We start from the raw sequence: 13,637 nt of genomic DNA, 5'->3' as shown, positions 1-13,637 counted from the left end.
TGCATTGGTATTCATAATTATTTGAGTGGTGAACTGAGCTTTATTTACCTACTATATATATTTTTTATTCGCCAAAACCTAAAATAATATAACCTTGGCAAGACGTATCCGTAAACCTGCACAACCTCAGGTTGTAGTTCTGCCCGATCTATCTCCTCCAACACCCATAGTTAAAACTTTGAGAGTTATATATTTATCTTAATTGATAGGAAATAAACACAATAACAATGGACAAGAGCATAGTGCATTCAGTGCATCACTTTATGTTTATACAATGTACATGATGATCAAGCGAGTATCATATGTTGTAAGAACTGAAGCCTCTAACACAAGTTGAATTTGAAGATTGCGGAAATCATGAGAAGCAGATTGAACTGAAAGTAATTTATAAAAAAATTGAAAACATAAGTAAAAAAAAATGAAAACTATGAGAAGGTAGTGCCTGGAGACTCTATGCTTGCTCTGTTTCGACTTCTTCTTGGACTAAAGATGTTGAGTAACTTCGTGCCTGCACGTCAGTTCTTGGCGTTCGGCTCGCTATCTAAGTCAGCGCCATGGTCAGGGCCATCGCCAGCGGCCAGATGGCCGAGCACATTGGCCAGAAAGGGGTGAGAAAATCTTGACCCCTCCCTCCCTCCGAATGAAAATTAAGAGTTGAGCTTGTATTAGTCTCAAATCTCATGAGTTATTTAATTAGTTGCGTGTGGCATTTGATACGATAATCAGAGAAGAGAAATTGGTGTTGCAGACAATGTGTAGGTGAAGACTTTTTCTTAAAAGGTTCATTATTTTGTTCATGTCATATGCTTGCAAGTTGCAACAAATTAATTCTTGACTACACCAAAGTTTTAATCTTTTATACTATGGACATGCCTACTGAATTTTCAGTCGTTAACGATGGTGGCGATTCAGAACATCAACCGTTGGCTCGCCATCTCCTTCACGAATGTATGGCATGATGCACCCACATGTTTCCCAAGCTTATTTTCTGCCATTTCTCTTCTCGCGACGATACGAGCTTCATGCTTGCTAATCGATGTTTAATCCACATGACTCATCACTTCTCTACATGGGATGGCTGCTTCAAGGATTTGGTGTTGGTGTCATATCATACATGGTTTGTAATAAAGTATCTTCACTGCATGATTATTCTGTGCCTAGGATGTTCATGACTTTATGCTTTAAGATTTTGAGTACTTCTCAGCTGGTTCAAAAATGTTCAGAAACAAGAGAGCAACTAATATGTCAATATACTGGATGCAGAATGGTCCAGGGTTTATTTTTTTGGAAAAGATGGTTCATTGTTTATACCTACGCACCCCTACCAAAACTAAATTAATCTTTTGAAATTAGAACATTTTTACTTTGTGCTTGGGCCTTAGTGCATGCTGATTTTTATGGCTTTATGCTTTAAGAGATTCAGTACTTCTTCATCGTATATACCAACTTATTTTATTGGCAACAGATTATTGAGCTACTTAATAGTTACAATACTAACTCCTATGTATGAATTAAGGCATGCGATCATACCAGATGCCTGTATACATCAGAGCTCCTCAGAGCACAAGAGGATCGCTTGGCTTCGTGAAATCCTCAAATGCAGAATCAGCAATAGCTATGTAAAAGAACAGAAGCACAGTCAGTATGTTACATGACATGAGAACAACAGATGACTACCTAATCTAAGTACAACATAAGTTTCGTATAAACAGGATCGAAATGAATCATAATTAATGGTTATAGTCAATAAAATGCCAGAATGAGTTATATTGACCAACCTAAGTACCTAATATTGTTACGTCCATTATACAGTGTGGAATCAAAATCATGTGATAGTTAACTATTTCTAATCCAATAGATTGTATACAACACAGACTGATATTTTAGATTCAAAAGAAGAATCCAATATCCGAGGCTATCTGAACTTACTTTTGAATCACGCCACCGCTAGTCCACTGCCTCCTGATGATAACACCATCAATCATTAGGTTGGTTTCCATCCATCAGTATGTTCACCCTTGAGAAGTCCAGGCTAGGGTGCTACAATTAGGATCCCTATCAGATAAACGAAGAACTATATTTCTTGATATAATTGGAGGGGTTCCACTACCATAACAACAGGTGGATGCAGCCGTTCAACCCGGGTGGGGAGCATACAAAATCTGCAAAATAGGGAGGTTAGAAGATGATAATTTCATTAATAGTTCCGTACACACAGTACTTTATAGATGGTTGCTCACATATCTAAATGCCGCATTTCTTGGTTCATACGTAGCAAAAATTCCTTGCAATATTTTCTAGAACGAGGAACAATCACTGCATTGTGAATGTTGCATTTCTGTTTCTCTCACGCAGCTTCAGAAGGAAATCGCGGATCATGAGCTTGCGGAGCAGATGGAGGAGCCCATGGCCCAGCAGCTGGAAGCGGACATCAGTGCTCTGGTTTATAACAAGCAGCAACTGGCCCTGCGAGCAAAAGCCACTATCCATCAATGACAAGAAAGAGGAGATCCAAAGGAAGGTGTGCAGATTCCTACCATGTGTCATCATGATTTCTTTTATTTCTTCTGTGAGCCCAAAACTCTATTATGGTAATATGATTACGTTCAATTTGGTTGAAACATGGCATGGCATATGATTAGTAATTTAGGTTCTGTTTGTGACATTGCATTCGTCAGAATCTAGGTCTACTTGAACCTCTGCTTCAGCTGCTAAACTGTCTTATACCATTGTAGAATTCTTATAATGATTCTACAATGTCGTAAAGGCTTTCTGTTCATTGTAAATTTCTCAAAGCTTCATATACAATTAAGTTAATTAGAACGATGTCTTCCTGTAGTATCGCTCTCCATCCAAAAACTGATTATTTTTTGTGGATTTCCGGCATCATGAGTTTCAAATAAAGGATAATCCATACCTAGAGCCAAGCATGCTACATGGTCTATGAGTTTCTGATCAAAATACATCATGCATTGTCATACCAGGTTGAATATAAGACAGCTTTGCATAGTTGTGGTGTAATCTATTCAGCCTTGTGCGTTTGGCGTGGCATCGATCCTGGTCTTGTAGATCAAAGCTAGAGCTACTTTGTCAAAAACCTTCCCTCTAATTTACGGAGGGGGGATGAAGCAGGATATCTACAGTTTACCATCTGCAAAGTGAACTCTCTGCGCAGTCTGTTGAAACTACTTTTATATCCACCATTTAATCTTGCGTCTTGACATCTGCTTGTCACCGATTGGTATTCGGCTATACCTTGTGAATGAGGCTCTTGAACGCCTGATATATTGTTCTCGCTAACTTAAGCTGATAGTTTGATATTCTGCTCAAAAAGCAACAACTCACTGCATAATGTTATATTTGTTGCGTTTTTACTGCTGCAGGTGACCCAGGCTGATTTTGAGACTTCTAAACATTCCCAAGAAAGCTCGAAATTGATGTACAAATCAGTAAACTCGCCAGAAAAAGTTCAGGTGGCTAGGCACAAATCTATCAAGGGATTAGAGGGCTAAGACAGGAATCAGTAAAATTCAGAGTTTTGAATCTAAGTGAACACCTGTTATTGCTGCAACTCCCCTGCATCAACTAACAGTCTAATACATGCCCTATGGTAGCATATATTAAGTGATTCAACACTGTTACTGCCTTACTCCTTACTGCAGCCATTACAACAAAATATGCAGATTATAAAACATGCCAGGAATAAAGGGAGAGTTGCTATTGTGACACTGCACTGCTCAAAGTAAATTGATTCATATGAACCTCCATGGGCAGTGCCCACCATGATTTAGAGAAGTATTCGGCAGTTGGAAAAGGTAGGATGCATCGTACCTGGTCGGATCTAGAATGGCTGGCCCTTGCCGGCGCAGACGAAGCGGATCCGTGTCGATAGTGTCTTGCCTCCGCGTGACGGTGGTTCTTGTTGAGCTACTTTTGGCGCCGCCGGCAGCGCCCTCCAACACATACTCGTCCTCCCTGCCGACTATCTCCATGGATTCAGATTGAGAAGAGAAAGGGGTAGGACACGAGGCGGCAGAGAGGGGTCGGGGGATGAGGGAAGGGGAAGAAAGGAGGCGACTTGCTTGGGTCGAGAGAAGGTCTGGACGATTGGATGTCGAGTTTGCTTCCTTCTCCGGTGGCCGGAGTCGGAGGACCTGGCCATGGGCCGATGGGGCGAGGCAGTGGCGGCAGCAACCCTAGCGTGCGCCGAGGGAGAACGGGTGGGGGCGATTTCCTCTTCCTCTCTTGTTTTCTTCTGGACGAAGCAAACAACGTGTTGGGGCAGCAAAGGTCAAACCGCTGATCTTTTTTGTCTCTAGCTAATCCGACGTGGACTGCACGAGAGCACGCCCCGGATGTGCAGCTGAATCTCTACTCCTAATGGAGCAGTTGGTAGTCTCGCTTCCAGGTTTTTTTTCGTCCCACCACTTTCGTCCGGTTTTTTTTTGTAGGTTAACCGTCGTAGATTTTTTTCGTCGCCTCCCCCACTTCATCGGTTTATTTTCACTTCACCCTCTCACACAACGAAAAAAACTGAACGGATCAGAACTTTCCATACTGACGCAAATTATTTAGTAATGTTTTTATGTAAAAGAATCAATCACAATCAATCTCTAAAGATCAAATCTAAAGTAATTAATCTTCATAACGTTTGTTTCCTTTCGAATCACGTCCATAACTTTCATTCCTTGTTTGGGCAGAAACTGTTTAGTAGCAGAGATTAGGAAGCTTTATATGAGTGTAGTAATAGGAAGTATTCTTTTTCTTGATGATTCGTTTTCATGCATGATGATAGTAAATTAGGCCAACATTCACCACTATTTATCAACGTCATCAATCGTATCCATTCCTATCAGTTTTAAGGGAATCTGCTCGCTATGTCTTTTTTAAGGGGATCCGCTCGCTAAGTCGTCGTCGCACGTTATTTTCACAAACAATCTCTACTCCTAATGGAGCAGTTGGTAGCCTCGTACGGTTTATTTTTGTCCTCCTCCCACCTCCACTGGTTCTTTTTCTCTCCACTCTTTCCTTTGCAAACCAATAATTTCCTAACATACAAAAGATCACAAATCTATCTTTCCTTACCCGAACCAATCGCGCCCTACATCAGTGCATTTCTTTATTAAGAAAACTAACACGTAAATCTTAACGCATTGTAAACAAATCCCGTTATGGACCTAATTAATTTATTATGGAATCTATACGTGGTCGCATTGGTTCTTTTTCTCTCCACTCTTTCCTTGCAAACCACTAATTTCCTAACATACAAAAGATCACGAATCTATCTTTTCTTACCCGAATCAATCGATCCCTACATCAGTGCATTTCTTTATTAAGAAAACTAACACGTAAATCTTAACGCATTGTAAAGAATTCCCGTTATGGATCTAATTAATTTATTATGGAATCTGTACGTGGTCGCATCTCTCCCCTCGTGAAAAAATCGCACCCATCTCCCGTTAAAAAGGAAAAGAGAACATGAACGATCAATCCCACACCATGCATCTCAGTAGCAAAAAATCGCCCCCGCCTCTGCTACTGCGCCTCGCCGTGTGCCCGGCTTGACCCATGCCTCGCCTGCATGGCTGGACGCCGCCGTCTCCACCGCCACGTACAAGAAAACGGTGGGCAGAACCATCCATTCAAATCGCACACCCCCACCCTCCTCCGCAATCCCTAGCCCCGCATCACCCTATCGCTTTCTCGCCTCTCTTTCCCCTCGATGTAGATGGTGTCGAGCGGCGGCCTCGAGCACCGGCAGTGCCGCCCTCTCTGTCTTCGCTGCGTCGAGAGATGGGCCGAGGCTATCGTCGGTTCGCGCCCATGATTGGGCCGCCTCCGGTTGTCGCGCACCACCGGCTCCACCTAACGTGCCCGACCCTCTCCGCTTTCGACCTTCCGGCGACCACATCCCTCCGCGCCTCCATCCATCATCCACAAGGCCACTTCCTGCACCCACCCTCCTAAATTCTCCATACCGGCGGACAATCACCGAAGATCCAAGTTGGCCCGATATCAATTTTCTTACAAGCTTTCTTTATCAGTTGGTGATGGGAATGGGTTCCAATTTCTCTCTCTGACTGTGGATTCGCAGGCAATAAGCGCTTCTACATGCATCCTCCTGTCGGTCCCTAAAGTACCAAGGTAAATGGTTGATGTTACGTTTGTCTAGGATGATATATGTTGGCTCTGTTCCGGTTCATCCGAGCAGTTCCGGTACATCGTGCATTTATCTTGCCAGTAATGTTCAGTGATGCTTTGATGCACTTTGGGAATTGTTTATCTTGTCTTCAGTGCAGAACATTTGTTTATTAATGCATGAGAAGAATCCTTGTTACTACCTTGAACCTGTTTTATAATCCATATTATTATGCACTAGCGCGTGTGCGTGTGAAATAGATGGATTATGGTCCCGTACCCAATAAGATCAATATGTGTGTGTGTTAGAGAGAGAGAGAGGGAGAGGGGGAGAGAGTGTGAGGAGGAGGGAGGGAGAGAGTGTGTGTGAGAATTTGATGCTAAAAAGGTCGCCAATGTCACTTGATATGTATGAGAATATTAAATGTAATATTAACACTGGTGGAAAAAGGGCCTTTGGTCGCGGTTCGCAACTGCCATTAGTCGCGGTTGCGCAACCGCGACCGAACGGGCGCGACTAAAGGCCCCCCCCCCTTTAGTCGCGGTTGCTTAAGAACCGCGACTAAAGGCCCGTCCACGTGGGCGCCAGGTGGCCGTCGGGGCGGACGACCTTTAGTCGCGGTTCTTGTGGCTAACCGCGACTAAAGGCCGCCACAGGTTTTTGAAAAAAAAATTGAATTTTTTTTTTCAAATTTCTAAATTATTTTAACCTCTAGTCTCTAATCACCACCCCTCATCACTTCTCAATTTATTCTTTTATCACCCCTCATCATTCCAAATCATCTAACTTCCCAACCGGTCACCCATCCCTCTCACTACTCCAGCCCAAGCACGCTTAACTTCCGGGTTCTATTCTCCCACGCTCCAAGTCTGCACTTGTTGTTTTCCTGACAATAATAAGATGTCAATCCTATTAACCTTCAGGAATTTTGCTTGAGCATGAAGTGACACATTTCACTGTTTGAGTTTGAAACTATTGTTTTAAAAAACAATAATTATTTAGTAACACTAATATTTCTTGAATAATTAGTTTGACCATTGTTTGACCACAGTTTGACCACAGTTGACCACAGTTTGACCAGATTTGACCAAAATTGAAATAATTAAAATAATTATTTAGTAACACTAATATTCTAGAATAATTAGTTTGACCATTGTTTGACCATAGTTTGCCCACTGTTTGAATATTTTTCAATTTTTTCCACTCTAGATCTTACAAGCCCCGTAACTTTTTTTCTATTAGGTTTTTGAGGATTTTGAAAATGTTTAACGGGGTTCCCCCGTTAAATTTGGATGTAACTTTTCGAGTAGATGATTTTTCATATAAAAAACTTTTTCATCCGAGTTAGTATGCAAAAGTTATGCCCATTTTTACAAATTTCAGAGAGATTTTGCAAATAAAGTCAAAATTCACATTTGCAAATTTTCCCAACAACTAGACCACATATCACATGAGAAACTTATTTTCTTTTATTTTTTTGACATTTCCATTATTTTCTTTTATTTTTTTTAAAACTGAAAAGGCGATCCGGGGGGGGGGTAGAGTTTGAAAATGGGACCTTTAGTACCGGTTCGTGGCACGAACCGGGACTAAAGGTCTCAACCCCATTAGTTCCGGTTCGTGCCACAAACCGGGACTAAAAGGGAGGAGCTTTAGTCGCGGTTGGCCTGGCCAACCGCGACTAAAGGCCTTTGGGCACCTTTAGTCCCGGTTGGCCTGGCCAACCGCGACTAAAGCCCGCGAGCGCCCTGGGCCCAGGCATTTGGTCGCGGTTCATCTGCCGAACCGCGACTAAAGACTTCATTAGTCGCGGTTCCTACAGTTTCGCGACTAATGGGGCTGGACGGAAGCCTCTTTTTCTACCAGTGTAACATAATTGATATTGAACTCTTAAATTTAATGTGGCCCCGTTGCAACGCACGGGTGTTCTTCTAGTGTGTTTAATAGTTCATTCGTAAGTGATTGGATTGGATTGGATGTACTAGTACAACTTTTTTTCTTACCTTCAATGATGTTATCGTGTTCTCACTGTTTGGTAGTACTAGTACCCTGACAACTAAGAGCATCTCCAACGGTCGCACAAAAAATTGACGCACAATAAAAGTTCGCCGGTGGGGAAAAGGCTTTCACTGGAGGTAGAGGGGGAGGCTGTGGCGCTCACCGGCGGGGAGGGCGCCTTTTATAGGAGAAGCGGGGTGGCCGGGGGCGGCATGCGGGCGGACGTGTGGCGCATGCGGGCGGGACGCGCGTCGACGTCGTCTTCACTGCGCCGCCCGTGAGGCATCAATGGAGGCTGACCGGCGCGGCAGCCTTCACATTGATTCCCGCGGGAACCGAGGCGATGAGGGCAAAAAGGCGGCTGTCTCGCTGACTCGGCGGGCCCATGGTTGTTTCGCACCAAAACACTGGCCCCGACGCCCCCGGGCCCCCCCCCCCGGCACGTCAGGTTCAACCTGGGTCCGCCGGCACTGATTTCAGTCCAAACCAGCGAAAAAGACACGACTGAACCGTTTTTTCGGCGCCGACGCAAAAAAATCACCTGAAAAGGCCATTTTGGAGACGCGAGTGGAGATGCTCTAAGCAATGAAGCAGCCGCGGACGCGTTGCCTCCTCGAGATCAGGTGACCGGGGCAATATTTCAGTCCTATCGTTGAATACCCGGAGACTCGCAGTCCTGGCCAGTTGCGGCGTCCTCCGTCATGCTTGAACACTGTTATGAACAGGCCATTTTAGGGACGCGGCTGGAGATGCTCTAAGCAATGAAGCAGCCGCGGACGCGTTGCCTCGGCGAGGTCAGGTGACCGGGGCAATATTTCAGTCCTATCGTTGAATACCCGGAGACTCGCAGTCCTGGCCACTTGCGGCGTCCTCCGTTCATGCTTGAACACGGTTATGAATGACGACGACGAATAAATGCGTCCCCAGCCTGCGTTCATACGAGCGTGTATATATATGTATATGTATGTGGGTGTCTGTGTTTGTATTATGTTAAATTGGGGGCGCTTTGCTGCGTCGTTGGTGTCGTTTTGTTTCTTCAGTGTTGTTGGGTTTTTTTCAAAAAATAATCAGTGTTTCCGTTCAAAATATAAGATGTATTTTCTTTTTGAAAAGTTAAACCTTTTAAATTTGATCAAATTCGTAGAGAAATATATCAAAATCCATAATATCAAGGAGGCTGCCGCGGCCCTCTGGCATCCTTGCGCCGCTGGAGGGACGACGACGACGACAACGACGGCACGGACGCCGATGTCGGTGCAGCAGTACAGGGCGGCCACGCTTACATAATGGTTGCCCGATATAGGGTTTAGTGTTTTTTAATATGGTTTTTTGTAAAACAAAATATCATTGGTTTATGTAAATTTCGTTCGGTTAGCTCAAATTGTTGGCAAAATATATGCGGCTATGCTTGGATGACGAATGATGCTACTAAAGCTTTCGCTCCTAAAGCTTCTGCCAAGTAAAGCTATTAATTCAAAGATTCCACCAAATGAAGCTTACAATTGGTAGCCTCTTGTTTAGCTTTGGCGGAAGGCTACTAATCCAATGTATGAACTAGCTTTCGCCAAATGAAGCAAGTAGACTAGTAGCTTGCTTAAGCATTTGAACTACCTAGCGCTAAAATAAACTAGTAGCCAACCTACTTGCTTCCGCCAAATGAGCATATGAAGAAAAAGGAAGGAAAAAATAATTATAAAACAAAGTAATTAGTGGTATAGAACCAAATTTTCCTAATGGTGTTGGGATGGTATTTTCACAAAGTCCCTTCAGTGGTATAGAACCAAATTTCCCTATAAACACCTATGGGGAGAGGAGAAAAGGAGAAATCTTTGCAGAGTCGTGCATGAGCGCGTGACGATGGAGCACTCGCCAAAGTGCAGAAAAACCTGCTGCACTGTGTGGCAACGTCAAGAACATTAATTTTTCTCTATTCTTTTTGTTTTGTTTCGATGAAGAGCCCTCCTCTGTTCATAGTCCTACTAGTTTTTTTAGGGGTCTATTCATAGTACTAGTAGTAGGTTCTTTTTTTCTTGAGCCAAACTAGTAGTAGTGTTTTTTTTTTGAGAAATCTCGCCTTCTTTACTGCTCAAGAATTAAAGGTACAATGTTTTGGTCATGAGGAGACCCCAACCAAACATGATGACCTACACCTAAATTACAACCAAACATGGTGAAATTATGCGCTTCGAAATTAAAAACTCTACGTTCATGAGTGAAAGTACATGAAATCATATCATTTTACCTAGAAATTATTTCCTGGATGATGGCACCATGATATCCTCCCGACCCTTGCTTAATGTCCTTCACCACTTCCTCACAATCTGAAGCAACGTGCATCATCTGAATTCCCAGGTCCTCTACAAGTGCATGAGCTTCTCTACACGCAAATGCTTCGAGAAGAGTCGAGTCAATAATACCTGCATACACAACAAGAGAAGAGCCCAGGTAAAGCCTGGTGCTATCCCTGCATACTGCTGCTGCCACTCCACAATGGCCATGCCGAGCTACAGCTCCGTCGACATTGATCTTTGCTTTGTCCCCCATCGGAGGCAGCCACCTCTGGACTTCTGCCACCCTAGGACCCGAGCTCGCATCAGGAACCCTGCTTGTTGCTGGTTTAAGCAGTCCTCGCAAATCCATCAAATATGAGTTAATGAATGAATTTGTTTGACTTGGGCTCTGAAAAATAGCTTGGCTTAAAATCTAGCCCAGCCCAGCCTAGTAGTTGTTGTGACTTGCGAGTTGTCCCCTATATCATTAATATTGGCTTAAAATCTAGCCCAGCCCATGAGTATGGTAGAATGGGACTCACGGTGGCCCGACATGGGGTGGATCATTCACGACAACGGCATGATATTTTTTCAGTGATCAAGGACGTCAAGCTCAGTCATCCACACTCCAGTGGCATGGGCGTGTTTGGTTGCCCGCATGCAGCCCAACCAGGCCCGCGTGGGATGTGCGCGGCCTGTCTGGTTGCGTGGGCTGCATGCGGTTTGAGGCCCGCACGGACCTTAAAGCAGCCCGCAGCCTGGCCCGGCCGAAACTGCCGAATCGGCAGTTTCTTGCGAGCCTGGCTGGGCGCGGCCACGCGTGCGGGGCAGTTGCACGCCTCGGGCAGCACGGGAGACGGAGGGGACGTCTCATAACTCGCCCCCACTCTTCTGTCACCGCCTAGTCGCACTGTTCCCACCGCTCCCTCTCTCTCCCTCACCGCCCCTCCCTCTCCACTCCTCCGATGGCTTCGCCACGCCCACTGATATGTCTCCAACGTATTTATAATTTATGAAGTATTCATGCTATTATATTATCCATCTTAGATGTTTAATGGGCCTTTATATGCTGTTTTATATGATTTTTGGGACTAACCTATTAACCTAGAGCCCAGTGACAGTTTCTGTTTTTTCCTTGTTTTTGAGTATCGCAGAAAAGGAAAATCAAACGGAGTCCTATTGACCTGAAAATTCACGGAGATTATTTCTGGACCAGAAGAAGCCCACAGAGTACCGGAGATGGACCATAGGAGTCCCGAGGCCACCGCGAGGGTGGGGGTGCGCCCTACCCCTTGGGCGTGCCCCCCTATCTCGTGGCCGCCTCGGGGACCCCCCTGACTTGTTCCCGACTCCAACACCTCATATAAATGCCCAAACCTCCAGAAAATAACCTAGATCGGAAGTTCCGCCACCGCAAGCCTCTGTAGCCACGAGAAATCAATCTAGGCCCTCTCTAGCAGCTTGCCGGAGGGGGCCATCATCACCGGAGGCTATGGAGGAGGATCCCGGAGGGGCCATCATCACCATGAAGGCCAAGGACCAGAGGGAGAACCTCTCCCCATACAGGGGGAGGCCATGGAGGAGGAAGCACAAGGGGGAGAACCTCTCCTCCTTTCTCTCGGTGGCGCCGGAGTGCCATCGGGAGGGGAATCATCGCCGCGACGATCGTATTCATCAACATCACCATCATCATCTCTTTTACACGGTCCACTCTCCCGCACCCTGCTGTAATCCCTACTTGAACATGGTGCTTTATGCCACATATTATGATCCAATGATGTGTTGCCGTCCTATGATATTTTGAGTAGATATCCTTTGTCTTTGGGTTGGTTGATGATCTAGATTGGTATGAGTTGTATGTTTTATTTTGGTGTTGTCCTATTGTGGCCTTCGTGTTGCGCGAGCGTGAGGGATTCCCGTTGTAGGGTGTTGCAATACGTTCATGATTCGCTTATAGTGGGTTGCTTGAGTGACAGAAGCATAAAACCGAGTAAGGGGATTGTTGCGTATGGGATAAAGGGTACTTGATGCTTTAATGCTATGGTTGGGTTTTACCTTAATGATCTTTAGTAGTTGCAGATGCTTGCTAGAGTTCCAGTCATAAGTGCATATGATCCAAGAAGAGAAAGTATGTTAGCTTATGATAACCCACAAGTATAGGGGATCAATTTTAGCCTCTTTCGATAAGTAAGAGTGTCGAACTCAACGAGGAGCTAAAGGTAGAACAATTATTCCCTCAAGTTCTATCGATCACCGATACAACTCGACGCACGCTTAACGTTCGCTTTACCTAAAACAAGTATGAAACTAGAAGTACTTTGTAGGTGTTGTTGGATAGGTTTGCAAGATAATAAAGAGCATGTAAATAAAAAGTAGGGGCTGTTTAGATAAAGACACAACTAAGTTAGTTTTAGTAAAGAGTTTTTTGTTACGAGAAAGTTATTTGTCCCTAGGCAATCGATAACTAGACCGGTAATCATTATTGCAATTTTATTTGAGGGAGAGGCATAAGCTATACTTTCTCTACTTGGATCATATGCACTTATGATTGGAACTCTAGCAAGCATCCGCAACTACTAAAGATCATTAAGGTAAAACCCAACCATAGCATTAAAGTATCAAGTCCTCTTTATCCCATACGCAAACAACCTACTTACTCGGGTCTGTGCTTCGGTCACTCACGCCACCCACCATAAGAAAATCATGAACATATTTCAAACACTACAGCGGGAATCCCTCACGCTTGCACGACACAGAGAGCACCATAGGACAACACCAATAATAAAACATGCAACTCAAACCAATCACCATCATCAATTAACCCATAGGACAAAACGGATCTACTCAAACATCATAGGATTGCCATACATCATTGGGAAATAATATATAGCGTTGAGCACCATGTTTAAGTAGAGATTACAACGGGTAAAAGAGGGGTTACACCGCTGCATAGAGGGGGGGGAAGAGTTGGTGATGATGGCGGTGAAGTTGTTGGTGAAGATTGCAGTGATGATGATGGCCCCCAGTGGCACTCCAGCGCCATCGGAAGCGAGGGGGAGAGAGCCCCCCTCCTTCTTCTTCTTCCTTGACCTCCTCCCTGTATGGGAGAAGGGTTTCCCCTCTGGTCCTTGATCTCCATGGCGTGGGAGGGGCGAGAGCCCCTCCGAGATTGGATCTGTCTCTCTGTCCCTCTCTATTTCTGCGTTTCCTCTGGCTGCCCTTTCATCGTT

The 13,637-nt window shown here is 44.6% G+C and overlaps 1 long non-coding RNA gene across 1 annotated transcript; it reads right to left on the bottom strand.

Moving 5' to 3' along the window:
• Positions 1-444: 444 nt before the first annotated feature.
• Positions 445-2,148, bottom strand: LOC119315130. The gene is made up of 3 exons (XR_005152590.1): positions 1,930-2,148; positions 1,531-1,615; positions 445-634 (listed from the first exon to the last, which is right to left on the bottom strand). It is a non-coding gene; the product is annotated as an uncharacterized LOC119315130 (long non-coding RNA).
• Between the last annotated feature and the right edge of the window lie 11,489 nt (positions 2,149-13,637).

Source organism: Triticum dicoccoides, chromosome 6A (genome assembly GCF_002162155.2).
Source record: "Triticum dicoccoides isolate Atlit2015 ecotype Zavitan chromosome 6A, WEW_v2.0, whole genome shotgun sequence".
Lineage (NCBI taxonomy): Eukaryota > Viridiplantae > Streptophyta > Magnoliopsida > Poales > Poaceae > Triticum > Triticum dicoccoides.
The sequence above is the reverse complement of the archived record's forward strand: the minus strand, read 5'-3'. Positions and strand labels throughout refer to the sequence as shown.